At 40.1% G+C, this 23,748-nt stretch overlaps 1 protein-coding gene across 1 annotated transcript in view; it reads right to left on the minus strand.

Annotated features, from left to right (window-relative positions):
* Positions 1 to 23,748, minus strand: part of LOC106883239 (uncharacterized) — a 59,012-nt gene that overhangs the window by 6,743 nt on the left and 28,521 nt on the right. The window lies entirely within an intron of this gene.

The following is a 23,748-nucleotide window of genomic DNA, read 5'->3' on the forward strand; positions in this document are numbered from 1 at the left end:
TGTGGTGAAAGTTTCTTCATGTTAAAACCAGCAGAATTTTATTTGAGAAGAATCAAAAAGCTATTTGGTAAATGGCAAGAGATCATTCAGAATAATGGTAACTATACTGATAAGTGGAAATAATACTTTGTAAAATTTTTTCATGAGTAAAGGAGTTACTCTTTTACTCGTTTCAGTCATTTGACTGCGGCCATGCTGGAGCACCGCCTTTGGTCGAGCAAATCGACCCCAGGACTTATTCTTTGGAAGCCTAGTACTTATTCTATCGGTCTCTTTCTGCCGAACCGCTAAGTTACGGGGACGTAAACACACCAGCATCGGTTGTCAAGCGATGTTGGGGGGGACAAACACAGACACACAAACACACATACACATATATACATATATACGACGGGCTTCTTTCAGTTTCCGTCTTCCAAATCCACTCGCAAGGCTTTGGTCGGCCCGAGGCTATAGTAGAAGACACTTGCCCAAGGTGCCACGCAGTGGCACTGAACCCAGGACCATGTGGTTGGTAAGCAAGCTACTTGCCACACAGCCAAAATCAGAAATCATTTATGACTCAACCCAATATAAACGAGGAAAGAGGTTTCGGGATGTGCTAGAAACAACAGACAGATCGCCCTTAAATCACATATTTTCCTCTGAAATTATTAACAATTTTTTTTTTTTTTAAACCCAAAATGTTTCTCTCACGGGTTTTAAGTGTGGAGTAAAAAAAAACAAAAAAAGGGGTGGCAGGAATGAAAAAAAAAAAAAAAATTTCAAAACATTGGAAAAATACTCGTCAAAACAGAGAAATTCCAACTTATGTGGGCCGTCTGACCTGAAACTCCACCACCACCACCACCATCATCATCATCATCATCATCATCATCATTATTATTATTATTATTATTAATATTATTTCAGTTTGAGTTGATTCTTTGGCTACTGACAACTAATACCATGACTGGCCGGAGCGAGCTATATGTCTGTCTGTCTGTCTCTCTCTCTCTCTATCTATCTATCTATCTATTACTCGAAAGTTATTGGAACAAATTTGACACCTATATCTGTCTGTCTGCCTGTCTGTTGCTGGTTTGAGTTGATACTTTGGCTTACTTACTTACTGATATCTATCTACTATCTATCTATCTATCAATCACTCGTCCACCTTATTAGAAAACACAAACTTAATATAAAAATATATTTCCTGAAAATGCAAATTATTTAAAATATAAAAATATAATTTTCAACAGAGAGAATTTATCAAAATAGAAAACAAATGAAGTTTGAAGTTGAGTTTAAAAATAGGTAGAGATGGACTATATGTAATCTGAACCTTTCCCCGCCTTATTTATTAATTTTTTTTACGGAATCCCACGTTTTAGGCTATGGAGATTCCGATTCTGAAAAAAAAATTTTTGAAAAATTTCAATTCCCCACCCCCCACCAAGCAGGCTATTTACATGCTAGAAATAACAGCCAAATCTCACAAAACTAGTGTTAGGGTTAGAGTTAGGGTTGGGGTCAGGGTCAGGTTTACCCTGTGCATCTATATATTGCCGTAGGTTCAGATTCCGTCTGGTCCGTCTCCGCTGTTTGTGTGCGTGTGTGCACATATAACCAAATATGGCAATTGCGTGTGTGCAAATCTATATTTTTTAACGGAGCAAGGGAGATAAATCGTGAAACCTGTGAAAAGGGTTTCATTTTTACCACATAAAATTGTGCTAGAAATAGAAGTAAAAGTCTGCTTAAATCCAGTGATTCTTCTTTGTATTAATCCGTTCTGGCCTCCAGAGCTATGTCCCCCCGCCACCACACTTTTATTTTTGAAGCTGAGATGGGTTAGACTCGTTTGTTTTACTAGAAAACCACACAATAATGGCGGAGACGGACTATATGTAATCTGAACCTTTCCCCCCCTTATTTATACGGAGATTATGATTCTGAAAAAAAATTGTTTGAAAAATTTCAATTCCCCCCTACCACCACCAAGCAGGCTATTTACATGCTAGAAATAACAGCCAAATCTCACAAAATCTCAATTAAATGCATCACTCTGAGCCTGTCGACCTCTGCCTGGCGGCCATGATGGTGACCCGTCGCGTTTTATGTGTCAACTGACTTGAATAATTGTTACTAACACTAAAATATTGAAAACAAGCCAAGGAGGAGGCGGACTATATGTAATCTGAACCTTTCCCCACCTTATTTATACGGAGATTATGATTCTGAAAAAAAAATTGTTTGAAAAATTACAATTCCCCCACCAACCACCAAGCAGGCTATTTACATGCTAGAAATAACAGCCAAATCTCACAAAACTAGTGTTAGGGTTAGAGTTAGGGTTGGGGTCAGGGTCAGGTTTACCCTGTGCATCTATATAAAAACCGGGGTGGGGTGGGTGAATCGATATTTTGAATTTGAGATTTTTGAAAATTCGGCACTGGTCATGCTATCAGCTGTCCAGAAGTGAAAGTGCTCATTGCTAGTGAAGTATCTGTCTGTCTGCCTGTCTGCCTGTTGGTTTGGGTTGATACTTTGGCTTACTTACTTACTGATATCTATCTACTATCTATCTATCTATCAATCACTCGTCCACCTTATTAGAAAACACAAACTTAATATAAAAACATATTTCCTGAAATTGCAAATTATTTAAAATATAAAAATATAATTTTCAACAGAGAGAATTTATCAAAATAGAAAACAAATGAAGTTTGAAGTTTAAAAATAATAGGATCGACCACTCACTACTAGCAAGCGCGGACGCGCGAACTTTCGAGTAATAGATAGATAGATAGAGAGAGAGAGAGAGAGACAGACAGACAGACAGACAGAGAGGTAATGGTATAGATATAGAAAGAGAGAGAGAAGGCGAGAGATAACTGACGTGTTTTAAAGGGAGGGGGGAAAGAGAGATAGATAGATAGAGAGAGAGAGACAGACAGACATATAGCTCGCTCCGGCCAGTCATGGTATTAGCTGTCAGTAGCCAAAGAATCGACTCAAACCAGCAACAGGCATGCAGGCAGACAGGCAGACAGACAGATACTTCACTAGCAGTGAGCACTTTCACTTCTGACAGCTGATAGCATGACCAGTGCCCCGCATTTAGTCGAGCAAATCAACCCCAGGACTTATTCTTTGTAAGCCTAGTACTTATTCTATCGGTCTCTTTTTGCCGAATCCCTACGTTACGGGGACGTAAACACACAAGCATCGGTTCTCAAGCGATGCTGGGGGGACAAACACGAACACACACACACACATATATATATATATATATATATATATGTGTGTGTGTCGTGTATATATATATATATATATATATATATATATATATGTGTGTGTGTGTCGTGTATATATATATATATATATATAAAAACATAATTAAGGGATCAGCAACCGAAGGGCTTGGTAAAAAAATTATTAATTGTTAATTTATTAATAAATTGATAAACCTTTGACCCTTTTAATTGTTATATATATATGTATATATATATATATATATATATATATAGCAATGTTAAATCTCTAAACGAGGTATTAACAGTAACTGCACGACAAGGTGAAGTATATTTGCCACCTAAATGTGGCTGACCCCTAGGGGTGGATGTTACTGTTGCTTTTAGCCCCAGGAGGACATCTCCTCCAGCTGGCTTATCGACACACTTCTCTCTCTCTCTCTCTCTCTATATATATATATATATATATATATATATATATATACATATATACGACGGGCTTCTTACAGTTTCCGTCTACCAAATCCACTCCCAAGGCATTTGGTCGGTCTGAGGCTATAGTAGAAGACACTTGGCCAAGCAGTGGGACTGAACCGAGATTTTTCAAACAATTTTTTTTCCGGAATCGGAATCTCCATAGCCTAAAACGTGGGATTCCGTAAAAATAATAATAAATAAATAAGGGGGGGGGGGGGAAGGGTTCAGATTGTTTTACGGAATCCCACGTTTTAGGCTATGGAGATTCCGATTCTGATAAAAGAATTTTCAAAATATCGATTCACCCACCCCACCCCGGTTTTTATATAGATCCACAGGGTAAACCTGACCCTGACCCTAACTCTAACCCTAACACGCAATTGCCATATTTGGTCATATGTGCACACACGCACACAAACGGCGGAGACGGACCAGACGGAATCTGAACCTACGGCAATTGCGTGTGTGCACATATGGCCAAATATGGCAATTGCGTGTGTGCAAATCTATATTTTTTAACGGAGCAAGGGAGATAAATCGTGAAACCTGTGAAAAGGGTTTTATTTTTACCACATAAAATTGTGCTAGAAATAGAAGTAAAAGTCTGCTTAAATCCAGTGATTCTTCTTTGTATTAATCCGTTCTGGCCTCCAGAGCTATGTCCCCCCTCCACCACACTTTTATTTTTGAAGCTGAGATGGGTTAGACTCGTTTGTTTTACGGAATCCCACGTTTTAGGCTATGGAGATTCCGATTCTGATAAAAGAATTTTCAAAATATCGATTCACCCACCCCACCCCGGTTTTTATATAGATCCACAGGGTAAACCTGACCCTGACCCTAACTCTAACCCTAACACTAGTTTTGTGAGATTTGGCTGTTATTTCTAGCATGTAAATAGCCTGCTTGGTGGTGGTAGGGGGGAATTGAAATTTTTCAAACAATTTATTTCTTTACATTTCTGATGTCCAGGGATGGATACTGATGTGTATTAGCGAGTTTTTTGGAGAATTTAATAGGCAAATATGCCTTATCTTGTCTTACTGATTTTGCGCCAGCCAAGTTTGTCCTTTACATGCTCAAAGAGAATTGGAGTTTAAATATGACATTTTTTAACTAGATTTCTGTTGGTGTCTTGGTGGTCTTGTGGGTAAAGGCATGTGTAGACACGAATAACATTCTTGGCAGTGTTCAATATCACCCAGGACCTGCACTAAGGTTTGTTATGAAAATTTCTCACTTTATTTTTTATCTCACAATTATATATATAAATGGAACATAAAACGATTATATATGTATATATACTCTTTTAATTGTTTCAGTCTTTCTTTTGACTGGCCATACTGGAGCACCCCAGGACTTATTCTATCGGTCTGTTTTGCCGAAGCGCTAAGTTACGGGGGACATAAACACACCAGCGTCGGTTGTCAATGATCCTCCCCGTACTGACCTGAAACTGAGACCCATCATTGCTGGCCCTGTTTGTGAAAGCCACCGTTTGAGCAACTTCCTCGACATCTTACTCAAACCGTTTCTAAAATATGTGAAAAGCTTCATCAGGGATGACTTAGACATGCTAAAGCACCTCCCGAAGACAATAAGTGAAGGAACCCTGTTAGTATCATTCGATGTGGTGAATTTGTACAATATAATCCCACACGATTAGGGTATAGAAGCGATGATCACCTTCTGGCTAGAAAAATACCCACAAGAGATGCCAGGACGCATGAACCACAGATTCATTATTGCAGCACTCCTAACACCAATCACCCCACACAGTGGACTGAGTGCTTTTTACGTGGCACCAGCACAGGGGGAGGTCAGTTTTGGAAAGGTTTTTACAGCAGGTGTGTGAAATGGGCTAAAAGGCTTGGTTCATCTGTCACATGGGTCCTCTCGCAACATTTATACTGTCCACTTAGGATACACCGACCTAACCTCTGGCCAGAACCTAACGCCAATTTCCCTGAACTCTTGCGGGGTCACCATGTCTGTCCCAAGTGAAAGCCCGAAAGCAAAAGTCACACACACTAGTTGTCCTTCTTGCAAGGCCCCTTGACCATTCATACGTCATCACTTACCTTATGCTTCCAACCTATCCCACCATCTTTGTCATATATTAGGTGTAGTAAGAGGCTTGCTTCCCAACCACATGGTTCTGGGTTCAGTCTCACTGCGTGCCACCTTGAGCAAGTGTCTTCTACTATAGTCTCAAGCCGACCAAAGCCTTGTGAGTGGTTTTGGTGGATGGAAACTGAAAGAAGCCCATCGAATATATATGTGTGTGTGTGTCTCCTCATGTCTGCGTGTCTGTCTCCCATCACTGCTTGATAACTGGTGTTGGTGTTTATGCTCCTATCACCTAGCAGTTCAGCAAAGCAGACCAAAATAAGTGCTGAATTCGAATCATTCGACTAAAACAGAATTTTTCAAGGCCATCACTTAGGGGCCGGTGTCGGTTTTTTGACATCCCTATAATGTAGTGGTTTTGTAAAAGGAGATTTATGAAAAAAAAAAGAAGCACCTCCTGTGTTCATAACGTCCACATACATACACACTCACACAAACATGATTTTAGTGTTGTGAATGCTACACCTTAAGGATTTCAAAATATGACTGGAATCTGACAGTGTGGATAGCCTAAAGCTTGGCTTTTGTGCTGTATTGAAAACACCTCCTCTTTCTATCCTCCCAGCAATCCATACATACATATATGAGCCTGGTGCAGCCTTCTGGTTCGCCAGTCCTCAGTCAAACGATCCAACCCATGCCAGCATGGAAAGCAGACGTTAAACAACAATGATGATACAGTTGAAATTTATAGAAAAACAACAGACAAAGACAGGTGTATGATCGACAAGCAAGTTATATTTGTTTGATGCTTGGCAAAAATGAGCCGACACTCTTCAACAGGAAAGAATGGAGAGCAGGGTATTAAGTAGTACCAGCATTGCTAGAAATAAGACTCTTATTTCAAGCAATGCTGGTACCATTTTGTACCTTCTGTCACTCTAGTGACATCTATAAATTTGCCTTTAGGCTGCTAAATTACTTATAAGCCACCCATATTATTTATATGACTGGCACCGGTGCCAGTGGAGCACTAACAGCACTGTCCAAGCGTGATCATTGCCAGAGCAGCTGTCTGACTTCCGTGCTAGTGGCCCGTAAATAGCCTGCTTGGTGGTGGTAGGGGGGAATTGAAATTTTTCAAACAATTTTTTTTCAGAATCATAATCTCCGTATAAATAAGGGGGGGGAAAGGTTCAGATTACATATAGTCCGTCTCCGCCATTATTGTGTGGTTTTCTAGTAAAACAAACGAGTCTAACCCATCTCAGCTTCAAAAATAAAAGTGTGGTGGCGGGGGGACATAGCTCTGGAGGCCAGAACGGATTAATACAAAGAAGAATCACTGGATTTAAGCAGACTTTTACTTCTATTTCTAGCACAATTTTATGTGGTAAAAATGAAACCCTTTTCACAGGTTTCACGATTTATCTCCCTAGCTCCGTTAAAAAATATAGATTTGCACACACGCAATTGCCATATTTGGTCATATGTGCACACACGCAATTGCCGTAGGTTCAGATTCCGTCTGGTCCGTCTCCGCTGTTTGTGTGCGTGTGTGCACATATGACCAAATATGGCAATTGCGTGTGTGCAAATCTATATTTTTTAACGGAGCAAGGGAGATAAATCGTGAAACCTGTGAAAAGGGTTTCATTTTTACCACATAAAATTGTGCTAGAAATAGAAGTAAAAGTCTGCTTAAATCCAGTGATTCTTCTTTGTATTAATCCGTTCTGGCCTCCAGAGCTATGTCCCCCCGCCACCACACTTTTATTTTTGAAGCTGAGATGGGTTAGACTCGTTTGTTTTACTAGAAAACCACACAATAATGGCGGAGACGGACTATATGTAATCTGAACCTTTCCCCCCCTTATTTATACGGAGATTATGATTCTGAAAAAAAATTGTTTGAAAAATTTCAATTCCCCCCTACCACCACCAAGCAGGCTATTTACATGCTAGAAATAACAGCCAAATCTCACAAAATCTCAATTAAATGCATCACTCTGAGCCTGTCGACCTCTGCCTGGCGGCCATGATGGTGACCCGTCGCGTTTTATGTGTCAACTGACTTGAATAATTGTTACTAACACTAAAATATTGAAAACAAGCCAAGGAGGAGGCGGACTATATGTAATCTGAACCTTTCCCCACCTTATTTATACGGAGATTATGATTCTGAAAAAAAAATTGTTTGAAAAATTACAATTCCCCCACCAACCACCAAGCAGGCTATTTACATGCTAGAAATAACAGCCAAATCTCACAAAACTAGTGTTAGGGTTAGAGTTAGGGTTGGGGTCAGGGTCAGGTTTACCCTGTGCATCTATATAAAAACCGGGGTGGGGTGGGTGAATCGATATTTTGAATTTGAGATTTTTGAAAATTCGGCACTGGTCATGCTATCAGCTGTCCAGAAGTGAAAGTGCTCATTGCTAGTGAAGTATCTGTCTGTCTGCCTGTCTGCCTGTTGGTTTGGGTTGATACTTTGGCTTACTTACTTACTGATATCTATCTACTATCTATCTATCTATCAATCACTCGTCCACCTTATTAGAAAACACAAACTTAATATAAAAACATATTTCCTGAAATTGCAAATTATTTAAAATATAAAAATATAATTTTCAACAGAGAGAATTTATCAAAATAGAAAACAAATGAAGTTTGAAGTTTAAAAATAATAGGATCGACCACTCACTACTAGCAAGCGCGGACGCGCGAACTTTCGAGTAATAGATAGATAGATAGAGAGAGAGAGAGAGAGACAGACAGACAGACAGACAGAGAGGTAATGGTATAGATATAGAAAGAGAGAGAGAAGGCGAGAGATAACTGACGTGTTTTAAAGGGAGGGGGGAAAGAGAGATAGATAGATAGAGAGAGAGAGACAGACAGACATATAGCTCGCTCCGGCCAGTCATGGTATTAGCTGTCAGTAGCCAAAGAATCGACTCAAACCAGCAACAGGCATGCAGGCAGACAGGCAGACAGACAGATACTTCACTAGCAGTGAGCACTTTCACTTCTGACAGCTGATAGCATGACCAGTGCCCCGCATTTAGTCGAGCAAATCAACCCCAGGACTTATTCTTTGTAAGCCTAGTACTTATTCTATCGGTCTCTTTTTGCCGAATCCCTACGTTACGGGGACGTAAACACACAAGCATCGGTTCTCAAGCGATGCTGGGGGGACAAACACGAACACACACACACACATATATATATATATATATATATATATATGTGTGTGTGTCGTGTATATATATATATATATATATATATATATATATATGTGTGTGTGTGTCGTGTATATATATATATATATATATAAAAACATAATTAAGGGATCAGCAACCGAAGGGCTTGGTAAAAAAATTATTAATTGTTAATTTATTAATAAATTGATAAACCTTTGACCCTTTTAATTGTTATATATATATGTATATATATATATATATATATATATATAGCAATGTTAAATCTCTAAACGAGGTATTAACAGTAACTGCACGACAAGGTGAAGTATATTTGCCACCTAAATGTGGCTGACCCCTAGGGGTGGATGTTACTGTTGCTTTTAGCCCCAGGAGGACATCTCCTCCAGCTGGCTTATCGACACACTTCTCTCTCTCTCTCTCTCTCTCTCTCTCTATATATATATATATATATATATATATACATATATACGACGGGCTTCTTACAGTTTCCGTCTACCAAATCCACTCCCAAGGCATTTGGTCGGTCTGAGGCTATAGTAGAAGACACTTGGCCAAGCAGTGGGACTGAACCGAGATTTTTCAAACAATTTTTTTTCCGGAATCGGAATCTCCATAGCCTAAAACGTGGGATTCCGTAAAAATAATAATAAATAAATAAGGGGGGGGGGGGGGAAGGGTTCAGATTGTTTTACGGAATCCCACGTTTTAGGCTATGGAGATTCCGATTCTGATAAAAGAATTTTCAAAATATCGATTCACCCACCCCACCCCGGTTTTTATATAGATCCACAGGGTAAACCTGACCCTGACCCTAACTCTAACCCTAACACGCAATTGCCATATTTGGTCATATGTGCACACACGCACACAAACGGCGGAGACGGACCAGACGGAATCTGAACCTACGGCAATTGCGTGTGTGCACATATGGCCAAATATGGCAATTGCGTGTGTGCAAATCTATATTTTTTAACGGAGCAAGGGAGATAAATCGTGAAACCTGTGAAAAGGGTTTCATTTTTACCACATAAAATTGTGCTAGAAATAGAAGTAAAAGTCTGCTTAAATCCAGTGATTCTTCTTTGTATTAATCCGTTCTGGCCTCCAGAGCTATGTCCCCCCTCCACCACACTTTTATTTTTGAAGCTGAGATGGGTTAGACTCGTTTGTTTTACGGAATCCCACGTTTTAGGCTATGGAGATTCCGATTCTGATAAAAGAATTTTCAAAATATCGATTCACCCACCCCACCCCGGTTTTTATATAGATCCACAGGGTAAACCTGACCCTGACCCTAACTCTAACCCTAACACTAGTTTTGTGAGATTTGGCTGTTATTTCTAGCATGTAAATAGCCTGCTTGGTGGTGGTAGGGGGGAATTGAAATTTTTCAAACAATTTATTTCTTTACATTTCTGATGTCCAGGGATGGATACTGATGTGTATTAGCGAGTTTTTTGGAGAATTTAATAGGCAAATATGCCTTATCTTGTCTTACTGATTTTGCGCCAGCCAAGTTTGTCCTTTACATGCTCAAAGAGAATTGGAGTTTAAATATGACATTTTTTAACTAGATTTCTGTTGGTGTCTTGGTGGTCTTGTGGGTAAAGGCATGTGTAGACACGAATAACATTCTTGGCAGTGTTCAATATCACCCAGGACCTGCACTAAGGGTTGTTATGAAAATTTCTCACTTTATTTTTTATCTCACAATTATATATATAAATGGAACATAAAACGATTATATATGTATATATACTCTTTTAATTGTTTCAGTCTTTCTTTTGACTGGCCATACTGGAGCACCCCAGGACTTATTCTATCGGTCTGTTTTGCCGAAGCGCTAAGTTACGGGGGACATAAACACACCAGCGTCGGTTGTCAATGATCCTCCCCGTACTGACCTGAAACTGAGACCCATCATTGCTGGCCCTGTTTGTGAAAGCCACCGTTTGAGCAACTTCCTCGACATCTTACTCAAACCGTTTCTAAAATATGTGAAAAGCTTCATCAGGGATGACTTAGACATGCTAAAGCACCTCCCGAAGACAATAAGTGAAGGAACCCTGTTGGTATCATTCGATGTGGTGAATTTGTACAATATAATCCCACACGATTAGGGTATAGAAGCGATGATCACCTTCTGGCTAGAAAAATACCCACAAGAGATGCCAGGACGCATGAACCACAGATTCATTATTGCAGCACTCCTGACACCAACCACCCCACACAGTGGACTGAGTGCTTTTTACGTGGCACCAGCACAGGGGGAGGTCAGTTTTGGAAAGGTTTTTACAGCAGGTGTGTGAAATGGGCTAAAAGGCTTGGTTCATCTGTCACATGGGTCCTCTCGCAACATTTATACTGTCCACTTAGGATACACCGACCTAACCTCTGGCCAGAACCTAACGCCAATTTCCCTGAACTCTTGCGGGGTCACCATGTCTGTCCCAAGTGAAAGCCCGAAAGCAAAAGTCACACACACTAGTTGTCCTTCTTGCAAGGCCCCTTGACCATTCATACGTCATCACTTACCTTATGCTTCCAACCTATCCCACCATCTTTGTCATATATTAGGTGTAGTAAGAGGCTTGCTTCCCAACCACATGGTTCTGGGTTCAGTCTCACTGCGTGCCACCTTGAGCAAGTGTCTTCTACTATAGTCTCAAGCCGACCAAAGCCTTGTGAGTGGTTTTGGTGGATGGAAACTGAAAGAAGCCCATCGAATATATATGTGTGTGTGTGTCTCCTCATGTCTGCGTGTCTGTCTCCCATCACTGCTTGATAACTGGTGTTGGTGTTTATGCTCCTATCACCTAGCAGTTCAGCAAAGCAGACCAAAATAAGTGCTGAATTCGAATCATTCGACTAAAACAGAATTTTTCAAGGCCATCACTTAGGGGCCGGTGTCGGTTTTTTGACATCCCTATAATGTAGTGGTTTTGTAAAAGGAGATTTATGAAAAAAAAAAGAAGCACCTCCTGTGTTCATAACGTCCACATACATACACACTCACACAAACATGATTTTAGTGTTGTGAATGCTACACCTTAAGGATTTCAAAATATGACTGGAATCTGACAGTGTGGATAGCCTAAAGCTTGGCTTTTGTGCTGTATTGAAAACACCTCCTCTTTCTATCCTCCCAGCAATCCATACATACATATATGAGCCTGGTGCAGCCTTCTGGTTCGCCAGTCCTCAGTCAAACGATCCAACCCATGCCAGCATGGAAAGCAGACGTTAAACAACAATGATGATACAGTTGAAATTTATAGAAAAACAACAGACAAAGACAGGTGTATGATCGACAAGCAAGTTATATTTGTTTGATGCTTGGCAAAAATGAGCCGACACTCTTCAACAGGAAAGAATGGAGAGCAGGGTATTAAGTAGTACCAGCATTGCTAGAAATAAGACTCTTATTTCAAGCAATGCTGGTACCATTTTGTACCTTCTGTCACTCTAGTGACATCTATAAATTTGCCTTTAGGCTGCTAAATTACTTATAAGCCACCCATATTATTTATATGACTGGCACCGGTGCCAGTGGAGCACTAACAGCACTGTCCAAGCGTGATCATTGCCAGAGCAGCTGTCTGACTTCCGAGCTAGTGGCCCGTAAATAGCCTGCTTGGTGGTGGTAGGGGGGAATTGAAATTTTTCAAACAATTTTTTTTCAGAATCATAATCTCCGTATAAATAAGGGGGGGAAAGGTTCAGATTACATATAGTCCGTCTCCGCCATTATTGTGTGGTTTTCTAGTAAAACAAACGAGTCTAACCCATCTCAGCTTCAAAAATAAAAGTGTGGTGGCGAGGGGACATAGCTCTGGAGGCCAGAACGGATTAATACAAAGAAGAATCACTGGATTTAAGCAGACTTTTACTTCTATTTCTAGCACAATTTTATGTGGTAAAAATGAAACCCTTTTCACAGGTTTCACGATTTATCTCCCTAGCTCCGTTAAAAAATATAGATTTGCACACACGCAATTGCCATATTTGGTCATATGTGCACACACGCAATTGCCGTAGGTTCAGATTCCGTCTGGTCCGTCTCCGCTGTTTGTGTGCGTGTGTGCACATATGACCAAATATGGCAATTGCGTGTGTGCAAATCTATATTTTTTAACGGAGCAAGGGAGATAAATCGTGAAACCTGTGAAAAGGGTTTCATTTTTACCACATAAAATTGTGCTAGAAATAGAAGTAAAAGTCTGCTTAAATCCAGTGATTCTTCTTTGTATTAATCCGTTCTGGCCTCCAGAGCTATGTCCCCCCGCCACTACACTTTTATTTTTGAAGCTGAGATGGGTTAGACTCGTTTGTTTTACTAGAAAACCACACAATAATGGCGGAGACGGACTATATGTAATCTGAACCTTTCCCCCCCTTATTTATACGGAGATTATGATTCTGAAAAAAAATTGTTTGAAAAATTTCAATTCCCCCCTACCACCACCAAGCAGGCTATTTACATGCTAGAAATAACAGCCAAATCTCACAAAATCTCAATTAAATGCATCACTCTGAGCCTGTCGACCTCTGCCTGGCGGCCATGATGGTGACCCGTCGCGTTTTATGTGTCAACTGACTTGAATAATTGTTACTAACACTAAAATATTGAAAACAAGCCAAGGAGGAGGCGGACTATATGTAATCTGAACCTTTCCCCACCTTATTTATACGGAGATTATGATTCTGAAAAAAAAATTGTTTGAAAAATTACAATTCCCCCACCAACCACCAAGCAGGCTATTTACATGCTAGAAATAACAGCCAAATCTCACAAAACTAGTGTTAGGGTTAGAGTTAGGGTTGGGGTCAGGGTCAGGTTTACCCTGTGCATCTATATAAAAACCGGGGTGGGGTGGGTGAATCGATATTTTGAATTTGAGATTTTTGAAAATTCGGCACTGGTCATGCTATCAGCTGTCCAGAAGTGAAAGTGCTCATTGCTAGTGAAGTATCTGTCTGTCTGCCTGTCTGCCTGTTGGTTTGGGTTGATACTTTGGCTTACTTACTTACTGATATCTATCTACTATCTATCTATCTATCAATCACTCGTCCACCTTATTAGAAAACACAAACTTAATATAAAAACATATTTCCTGAAATTGCAAATTATTTAAAATATAAAAATATAATTTTCAACAGAGAGAATTTATCAAAATAGAAAACAAATGAAGTTTGAAGTTTAAAAATAATAGGATCGACCACTCACTACTAGCTAGCGCGGACGCGCGAACTTTCGAGTAATAGATAGATAGATAGAGAGAGAGAGAGAGAGAGAGACAGACAGACAGAGAGGTAATGGTATAGATATAGAAAGAGAGAGAGAAGGCGAGAGATAACTGACGTGTTTTAAAGGGAGGGGGGAAAGAGAGATAGATAGATAGAGAGAGAGAGACAGACAGACATATAGCTCGCTCCGGCCAGTCATGGTATTAGCTGTCAGTAGCCAAAGAATCGACTCAAACCAGCAACAGGCATGCAGGCAGACAGGCAGACAGACAGATACTTCACTAGCAGTGAGCACTTTCACTTCTGACAGCTGATAGCATGACCAGTGCCCCGCATTTAGTCGAGCAAATCAACCCCAGGACTTATTCTTTGTAAGCCTAGTACTTATTCTATCGGTCTCTTTTTGCCGAATCCCTACGTTACGGGGACGTAAACACACAAGCATCGGTTCTCAAGCGATGCTGGGGGGACAAACACGAACACACACACACACATATATATATATATATATATATATATATATGTGTGTGTGTCGTGTATATATATATATATATATATATATATATATATATATATATATATATATATATATATATATATTATATATATATGTGTGTGTGTGTGTGTGTCGTGTATATATATATATATATATAAAAACATAATTAAGGGATCAGCAACCGAAGGGCTTGGTAAAAAAATTATTAATTGTTAATTTATTAATAAATTGATAAACCTTTGACCCTTTTAATTGTTATATATATATGTATATATATATATATATATATATATATAGCAATGTTAAATCTCTAAACGAGGTATTAACAGTAACTGCACGACAAGGTGAAGTATATTTGCCACCTAAATGTGGCTGACCCCTAGGGGTGGATGTTACTGTTGCTTTTAGCCCCAGGAGGACATCTCCTCCAGCTGGCTTATCGACACACTTCTCTCTCTCTCTCTCTCTCTCTCTCTCTCTATATATATATATATACATATATACGACGGGCTTCTTACAGTTTCCGTCTACCAAATCCACTCCCAAGGCATTTGGTCGGTCTGAGGCTATAGTAGAAGACACTTGGCCAAGCAGTGGGACTGAACCGAGATTTTTCAAACAATTTTTTTTTCCGGAATCGGAATCTCCATAGCCTAAAACGTGGGATTCCGTAAAAATAATAATAAATAAATAAGGGGGGGGGGGAAAGGGTTCAGATTACATATAGTCCGTCTCCGCCGTTTGTGTGTGGTTTTCTAGTAAAACAAACGAGTCTAACCCATCTCAGCTTCAAAAATAAAAGTGTGGTGGCGGAGGGACATAGCTCTGGAGGCCAGAACGGATTAATACAAAGAAGAATCACTGGATTTAAGCAGACTTTTACTTCTATTTCTAGCACAATTTTATGTGGTAAAAATGAAACCCTTTTCACAGGTTTCACGATTTATCTCCCTTGCTCCGTTAAAAAATATAGATTTGCACACACGCAATTGCCATATTTGGTCATATGTGCACACACGCACACAAACGGCGGAGACGGACCAGACGGAATCTGAACCTACGGCAATTGCGTGTGTGCACATATGGCCAAATATGGCAATTGCGTGTGTGCAAATCTATATTTTTTAACGGAGCAAGGGAGATAAATCGTGAAACCTGTGAAAAGGGTTTCATTTTTACCACATAAAATTGTGCTAGAAATAGAAGTAAAAGTCTGCTTAAATCCAGTGATTCTTCTTTGTATTAATCCGTTCTGGCCTCCAGAGCTATGTCCCCCCTCCACCACACTTTTATTTTTGAAGCTGAGATGGGTTAGACTCGTTTGTTTTACGGAATCCCACGTTTTAGGCTATGGAGATTCCGATTCTGATAAAAGAATTTTCAAAATATCGATTCACCCACCCCACCCCGGTTTTTATATAGATCCACAGGGTAAACCTGACCCTGACCCTAACTCTAACCCTAACACTAGTTTTGTGAGATTTGGCTGTTATTTCTAGCATGTAAATAGCCTGCTTGGTGGTGGTAGGGGGGAATTGAAATTTTTCAAACAATTTATTTCTTTACATTTCTGATGTCCAGGGATGGATACTGATGTGTATTAGCGAGTTTTTTGGAGAATTTAATAGGCAAATATGCCTTATCTTGTCTTACTGATTTTGCGCCAGCCAAGTTTGTCCTTTACATGCTCAAAGAGAATTGGAGTTTAAATATGACATTTTTTAACTAGATTTCTGTTGGTGTCTTGGTGGTCTTGTGGGTAAAGGCATGTGTAGACACGAATAACATTCTTGGCAGTGTTCAATATCACCCAGGACCTGCACTAAGGGTTGTTATGAAAATTTCTCACTTTATTTTTTATCTCACAATTATATATATAAATGGAACATAAAACGATTATATATGTATATATACTCTTTTAATTGTTTCAGTCTTTCTTTTGACTGGCCATACTGGAGCACCCCAGGACTTATTCTATCGGTCTGTTTTGCCGAAGCGCTAAGTTACGGGGGACATAAACACACCAGCGTCGGTTGTCAATGATCCTCCCCGTACTGACCTGAAACTGAGACCCATCATTGCTGGCCCTGTTTGTGAAAGCCACCGTTTGAGCAACTTCCTCGACATCTTACTCAAACCGTTTCTAAAATATGTGAAAAGCTTCATCAGGGATGACTTAGACATGCTAAAGCACCTCCCGAAGACAATAAGTGAAGGAACCCTGTTGGTATCATTCGATGTGGTGAATTTGTACAATATAATCCCACACGATGAGGGTATAGAAGCGATGATCACCTTCTGGCTAGAAAAATACCCACAAGAGATGCCAGGACGCATGAACCACAGATTCATTATTGCAGCACTCCTGACACCAACCACCCCACACAGTGGACTGAGTGCTTTTTACGTGGCACCAGCACAGGGGGAGGTCAGTTTTGGAAAGGTTTTTACAGCAGGTGTGTGAAATGGGCTAAAAGGCTTGGTTCATCTGTCACATGGGTCCTCTCGCAACATTTATACTGTCCACTTAGGATACACCGACCTAACCTCTGGCCAGAACCTAACGCCAATTTCCCTGAACTCTTGCGGGGTCACCATGTCTGTCCCAAGTGAAAGCCCGAAAGCAAAAGTCACACACACTAGTTGTCCTTCTTGCAAGGCCCCTTGACCATTCATACGTCATCACTTACCTTATGCTTCCAACCTATCCCACCATCTTTGTCATATATTAGGTGTAGTAAGAGGCTTGCTTCCCAACCACATGGTTCTGGGTTCAGTCTCACTGCGTGCCACCTTGAGCAAGTGTCTTCTACTATAGTCTCAAGCCGACCAAAGCCTTGTGAGTGGTTTTGGTGGATGGAAACTGAAAGAAGCCCATCGAATATATATGTGTGTGTGTGTCTCCTCATGTCTGCGTGTCTGTCTCCCATCACTGCTTGATAACTGGTGTTGGTGTTTATGCTCCTATATCACCTAGCAGTTCAGCAAAGCAGACCAAAATAAGTGCTGAATTCGAATCATTCGACTAAAACAGAATTTTTCAAGGCCATCACTTAGGGGCCGGTGTCGGTTTTTTGACATCCCTATAATGTAGTGGTTTTGTAAAAGGAGATTTATGAAAAAAAAAAGAAGCACCTCCTGTGTTCATAACGTCCACATACATACACACTCACACAAACATGATTTTAGTGTTGTGAATGCTACACCTTAAGGATTTCAAAATATGACTGGAATCTGACAGTGTGGATAGCCTAAAGCTTGGCTTTTGTGCTGTATTGAAAACACCTCCTCTTTCTATCCTCCCAGCAATCCATACATACATATATGAGCCTGGTGCAGCCTTCTGGTTCGCCAGTCCTCAGTCAAACGATCCAACCCATGCCAGCATGGAAAGCAGACGTTAAACAACAATGATGATACAGTTGAAATTTATAGAAAAACAACAGACAAAGACAGGTGTATGATCGACAAGCAAGTTATATTTGTTTGATGCTTGGCAAAAATGAGCCGACACTCTTCAACAGGAAAGAATGGAGAGCAGGGTATTAAGTAGTACCAGCATTGCTAGAAATAAGACTCTTATTTCAAGCAATGCTGGTACCATTTTGTACCTTCTGTCACTCTAGTGACATCTATAAATTTGCCTTTAGGCTGCTAAATTACTTATAAGCCACCCATATTATTTATATGACTGGCACCGGTGCCAGTGGAGCACTAACAGCACTGTCCAAGCGTGATCATTGCCAGAGCAGCTGTCTGACTTCCGAGCTAGTGGCCCGTAAATAGCCTGCTTGGTGGTGGTAGGGGGGAATTGAAATTTTTCAAACAATTTTTTTTCAGAATCATAATCTCCGTATAAATAAGGGGGGGAAAGGTTCAGATTACATATAGTCCGTCTCCGCCATTATTGTGTGGTTTTCTAGTAAAACAAACGAGTCTAACCCATCTCAGCTTCAAAAATAAAAGTGTGGTGGCGAGGGGACATAGCTCTGGAGGCCAGAACGGATTAATACAAAGAAGAATCACTGGATTTAAGCAGACTTTTACTTCTATTTCTAGCACAATTTTATGTGGTAAAAATGAAACCCTTTTCACAGGTTTCACGATTTATCTCCCTAGCTCCGTTAAAAAATATAGATTTGCACACACGCAATTGCCATATTTGGTCATATGTGCACACACGCAATTGCCGTAGGTTCAGATTCCGTCTGGTCCGTCTCCGCTGTTTGTGTGCGTGTGTGCACATATGACCAAATATGGCAATTGCGTGTGTGCAAATCTATATTTTTTAACGGAGCAAGGGAGATAAATCGTGAAACCTGTGAAAAGGGTTTCATTTTTACCACATAAAATTGTGCTAGAAATAGAAGTAAAAGTCTGCTTAAATCCAGTGATTCTTCTTTGTATTAATCCGTTCTGGCCTCCAGAGCTATGTCCCCCCGCCACTACACTTTTATTTTTGAAGCTGAGATGGGTTAGACTCGTTTGTTTTACTAGAAAACCACACAATAATGGCGGAGACGGACTATATGTAATCTGAACCTTTCCCCCCCTTATTTATACGGAGATTATGATTCTGAAAAAAAATTGTTTGAAAAATTTCAATTCCCCCCTACCACCACCAAGCAGGCTATTTACATGCTAGAAATAACAGCCAAATCTCACAAAATCTCAATTAAATGCATCACTCTGAGCCTGTCGACCTCTGCCTGGCGGCCATGATGGTGACCCGTCGCGTTTTATGTGTCAACTGACTTGAATAATTGTTACTAACACTAAAATATTGAAAACAAGCCAAGGAGGAGGCGGACTATATGTAATCTGAACCTTTCCCCACCTTATTTATACGGAGATTATGATTCTGAAAAAAAAATTGTTTGAAAAATTACAATTCCCCCACCAACCACCAAGCAGGCTATTTACATGCTAGAAATAACAGCCAAATCTCACAAAACTAGTGTTAGGGTTAGAGTTAGGGTTGGGGTCAGGGTCAGGTTTACCCTGTGCATCTATATAAAAACCGGGGTGGGGTGGGTGAATCGATATTTTGAATTTGAGATTTTTGAAAATTCGGCACTGGTCATGCTATCAGCTGTCCAGAAGTGAAAGTGCTCATTGCTAGTGAAGTATCTGTCTGTCTGCCTGTCTGCCTGTTGGTTTGGGTTGATACTTTGGCTTACTTACTTACTGATATCTATCTACTATCTATCTATCTATCAATCACTCGTCCACCTTATTAGAAAACACAAACTTAATATAAAAACATATTTCCTGAAATTGCAAATTATTTAAAATATAAAAATATAATTTTCAACAGAGAGAATTTATCAAAATAGAAAACAAATGAAGTTTGAAGTTTAAAAATAATAGGATCGACCACTCACTACTAGCTAGCGCGGACGCGCGAACTTTCGAGTAATAGATAGATAGATAGAGAGAGAGAGAGAGAGAGACAGACAGACAGAGAGGTAATGGTATAGATATAGAAAGAGAGAGAGAAGGCGAGAGATAACTGACGTGTTTTAAAGGGAGGGGGGAAAGAGAGATAGATAGATAGAGAGAGAGAGACAGACAGACATATAGCTCGCTCCGGCCAGTCATGGTATTAGCTGTCAGTAGCCAAAGAATCGACTCAAACCAGCAACAGGCATGCAGGCAGACAGGCAGACAGACAGATACTTCACTAGCAGTGAGCACTTTCACTTCTGACAGCTGATAGCATGACCAGTGCCCCGCATTTAGTCGAGCAAATCAACCCCAGGACTTATTCTTTGTAAGCCTAGTACTTATTCTATCGGTCTCTTTTTGCCGAATCCCTACGTTACGGGGACGTAAACACACAAGCATCGGTTCTCAAGCGATGCTGGGGGGACAAACACGAACACACACACACACATATATATATATATATATATATATATATGTGTGTGTGTCGTGTATATATATATATATATATATATATATATATATATATATGTGTGTGTGTGTGTCGTGTATATATATATATATATATATAAAAACATAATTAAGGGATCAGCAACCGAAGGGCTTGGTAAAAAAATTATTAATTGTTAATTTATTAATAAATTGATAAACCTTTGACCCTTTTAATTGTTATATATATATGTATATATATATATATATATATATATATAGCAATGTTAAATCTCTAAACGAGGTATTAACAGTAACTGCACGACAAGGTGAAGTATATTTGCCACCTATATGTGGCTGACCCCTAGGGGTGGATGTTACTGTTGCTTTTAGCCCCAGGAGGACATCTCCTCCAGCTGGCTTATCGACACACTTCTCTCTCTCTCTCTCTCTCTCTCTATATATATATATATATATATACATATATACGACGGGCTTCTTACAGTTTCCGTCTACCAAATCCACTCCCAAGGCATTTGGTCGGTCTGAGGCTATAGTAGAAGACACTTGGCCAAGCAGTGGGACTGAACCGAGATTTTTCAAACAATTTTTTTTTCCGGAATCGGAATCTCCATAGCCTAAAACGTGGGATTCCGTAAAAATAATAATAAATAAATAAGGGGGGGGGGAAAGGGTTCAGATTACATATAGTCCGTCTCCGCCGTTTGTGTGTGGTTTTCTAGTAAAACAAACGAGTCTAACCCATCTCAGCTTCAAAAATAAAAGTGTGGTGGCGGAGGGACATAGCTCTGGAGGCCAGAACGGATTAATACAAAGAAGAATCACTGGATTTAAGCAGACTTTTACTTCTATTTCTAGCACAATTTTATGTGGTAAAAATGAAACCCTTTTCACAGGTTTCACGATTTATCTCCCTTGCTCCGTTAAAAAATATAGATTTGCACACACGCAATTGCCATATTTGGTCATATGTGCACACACGCACACAAACGGCGGAGACGGACCAGACGGAATCTGAACCTACGGCAATTGCGTGTGTGCACATATGGCCAAATATGGCAATTGCGTGTGTGCAAATCTATATTTTTTAACGGAGCAAGGGAGATAAATCGTGAAACCTGTGAAAAGGGTTTCATTTTTACCACATAAAATTGTGCTAGAAATAGAAGTAAAAGTCTGCTTAAATCCAGTGATTCTTCTTTGTATTAATCCGTTCTGGCCTCCAGAGCTATGTCCCCCCTCCACCACACTTTTATTTTTGAAGCTGAGATGGGTTAGACTCGTTTGTTTTACGGAATCCCACGTTTTAGGCTATGGAGATTCCGATTCTGATAAAAGAATTTTCAAAATATCGATTCACCCACCCCACCCCGGTTTTTATATAGATCCACAGGGTAAACCTGACCCTGACCCTAACTCTAACCCTAACACTAGTTTTGTGAGATTTGGCTGTTATTTCTAGCATGTAAATAGCCTGCTTGGTGGTGGTAGGGGGGAATTGAAATTTTTCAAACAATTTATTTCTTTACATTTCTGATGTCCAGGGATGGATACTGATGTGTATTAGCGAGTTTTTTGGAGAATTTAATAGGCAAATATGCCTTATCTTGTCTTACTGATTTTGCGCCAGCCAAGTTTGTCCTTTACATGCTCAAAGAGAATTGGAGTTTAAATATGACATTTTTTAACTAGATTTCTGTTGGTGGTCTTGTGGGTAAAGGCATGTGTAGACACGAATAACATTCTTGGCAGTGTTCAATATCACCCAGGACCTGCACTAAGGGTTGTTATGAAAATTTCTCACTTTATTTTTTATCTCACAATTATATATATAAATGGAACATAAAACGATTATATATGTATATATACTCTTTTAATTGTTTCAGTCTTTCTTTTGACTGGCCATGCTGGAGCACCGCCTTTAGTCGAGCTAATCGACCCCAGGACTTTTTCACCTTTTTTTTATCTCACAGGAACTGACAAACACACAGAATCATACACAAACAATCATATATATATACTCTTTTACTTGTTTCAGTCTTTCTGTTGACTGGCCATACTGGAGCACCCCAGGACTTATTCTATCGGTCTGTTTTGCCGAAGCGCTAAGTTACGGGGGACATAAACACACCAGCGTCGGTTGTCAATGATCCTCCCCCTACTGACCTGAAACTGAGACCCATCATTGCTGGCCCTGTTTGTGAAAGCCACCGTTTGAGCAACTTCCTCGACATCTTACTCAAACCGTTTCTAAAATATGTGAAAAGCTTCATCAGGGATGACTTAGACATGCTAAAGCACCTCCCGAAGACAATAAGTGAAGGAACCCTGTTAGTATCATTCGATGTGGTGAATTTGTACAATATAATCCCACACGATTAAGGTATAGAAGCGATGATCACCTTCTGGCTAGAAAAATACCCACAAGAGATGCCAGGACGCATGAACCAGTGCTTTTTACGTGGCACCAGCACAGGGGGAGGTCAGTTTTGGAAAGGTTTTTACAGCAGGTGTGTGAAATGGGCTAAAAGGCTTGGTTCATCTGTCACATGGGTCCTCTCGCAACATTTATACTGTCCACTTAGGATACACCGACCTAACCTCTGGCCAGAAGCTAACGCCAATTTCCCTGAACTCTTGCGGGTTCACCATGTCTGTCCCAAGTGAAAGCCCGAAAGCAAAAGTCACACACACTAGTTGTCCTTCTTGCAAGGCCCCTTGACCATTCATACGTCATCACTTACCTTATGCTTCCAACCTATCCCACCATCTTTGTCATATATTAGGTGTAGTAAGAGGCTTGCTTCCCAACCACATGGTTCTGGGTTCAGTCTCACTGCGTGCCACCTTGAGCAAGTGTCTTCTACTATAGTCTCAAGCCGACCAAAGCCTTGTGAGTGGTTTTGGTGGATGGAAACTGAAAGAAGCCCATCGAATATATATGTGTGTGTGTCTCCTCATGTCTGCGTGTCTGTCTCCCATCACTGCTTGATAACTGGTGTTGGTGTTTATGCTCCTATCACCTAGCAGTTCAGCAAAGCAGACCAAAATAAGTGCTGAATTCGAATCATTCGACTAAAACAGAATTTTTCAAGGCCATCAC

Source organism: Octopus bimaculoides, chromosome 29, assembly GCF_046866305.1.
Source record: "Octopus bimaculoides isolate indiv1 chromosome 29, ASM4686630v1, whole genome shotgun sequence".
Lineage (NCBI taxonomy): Eukaryota > Metazoa > Mollusca > Cephalopoda > Octopoda > Octopodidae > Octopus > Octopus bimaculoides.